The sequence below is a fragment of the Branchiostoma belcheri genome, unplaced genomic scaffold (assembly GCF_001625305.1).
Source record: "Branchiostoma belcheri isolate BF01 breed outbred unplaced genomic scaffold, Haploidv18h27 scaffold66, whole genome shotgun sequence".
Lineage (NCBI taxonomy): Eukaryota > Metazoa > Chordata > Leptocardii > Amphioxiformes > Branchiostomatidae > Branchiostoma > Branchiostoma belcheri.
In genome coordinates this window covers 170,409-171,565 of record NW_017804309.1, presented here as the reverse complement: position 1 = coordinate 171,565, position 1,157 = coordinate 170,409, and the positions used below count along the sequence as shown (strand labels likewise).

General features: G+C 37.3%; 1 long non-coding RNA gene across 1 annotated transcript in view; it reads left to right on the top strand.

The window, feature by feature from the left end:
• The first annotated feature begins 6 nt into the window (after positions 1–6).
• LOC109483793 overlaps positions 7–1,157 on the top strand; it is a 3,961-nt gene continuing 2,810 nt past the window's right edge. The window contains exon 1 of the long non-coding RNA XR_002141035.1: positions 7–1,148. This is a non-coding gene — a long non-coding RNA (uncharacterized LOC109483793). The remainder of the gene's footprint in view (positions 1,149–1,157) is intronic.

Sequence of the window (1,157 nt, the reverse complement as noted above, 5' to 3'; positions counted from 1 at the left end):
AGTTGCCCAATGGTAGATCATGAGAATGCTCAGCCAAACTTGAGCCATGTCTACAAAAGTACAATGTTGTGTACTGTTATAGAGTCATTGGTAGGTGAATGTCACACCAACCAAAAACCTCACTAGTTTTGCTTATCCACCATTTCACTCCAGCATGATGCTAGCACCAAGTCCTAGAACTGTACATATATGGAGTGCCATTATCTTGTTAGTGTGATGTTTTATCTTTAATCAATTTACTTCAGTATTTATGCCTGATCATTTACCAGGCCCAACCTATATGCAACTTTGTCCACTTTCCTGCTCAACTACATGTATTGGTGTGTTGTGGGGTCTGTGCCTATCAATAGTTGCAATAGAAAGATGTTTGAGCCAGATAAGCCTGCACAGGGATGTTTCCTGATAGTGGTTGAAATGAAACCATGGCATTGTTGTTTCCTTTTAACCTCCTTGCAGATGTTGGTGTGGAAAATAATGAATCATTTTCTAAAAGGCTAGCTATTATTCTGACAGCATTCTAACCCAGGAAAGATCTGCCAGAAAAGCTGGTCTGTTGGAAAATGTCACAATTTTCTACCCCAAAATCTGCTTTGAGATTAATTTTCTTTGTCATAAGTGAAGCATCAGGTTTGTAGGGGCTAAGATTAGGAGGTGGTGTGAAGTGCTTGTACAAATGCAAAAAAAAATAATAATAATAATAAAATGAAAATAAAATGTGATTCTTTTTTTACCTCTGATGCATAACCAATGTTATGAAGTAGGGTTGAAGTAAAAGTAGAGGGTGGAGTTTGTATGACATAAAACAGTGCTCTGGAATTAATGGAGTTGAGTTGAGGACTTGAGATTGTTGAAGAGGAGAGCAGAGTTGGTTTATTTGTTACTACATTTTAGCAGGTTTGCATCTACAAATGTCGAGCCATGTTGAAACTTGAAGCATCAATATGCTTACTGATAGAACATTTCCCATTAAACCTTTGTGCAACAGTTAACGATAGCCAAGAATAAACGTTGCAAGATGTATTTTCTTCCTATGGTGTTGCAAATTTAATGTTCTGTCAAGAACATGTGAGTAGTAATTGTAGAGGATATGGAGAAAATGGGGTAACTTAATAACAGTCCCTCTGTATAAATGCCAAGCTATAGCTCAGGTATTCGCC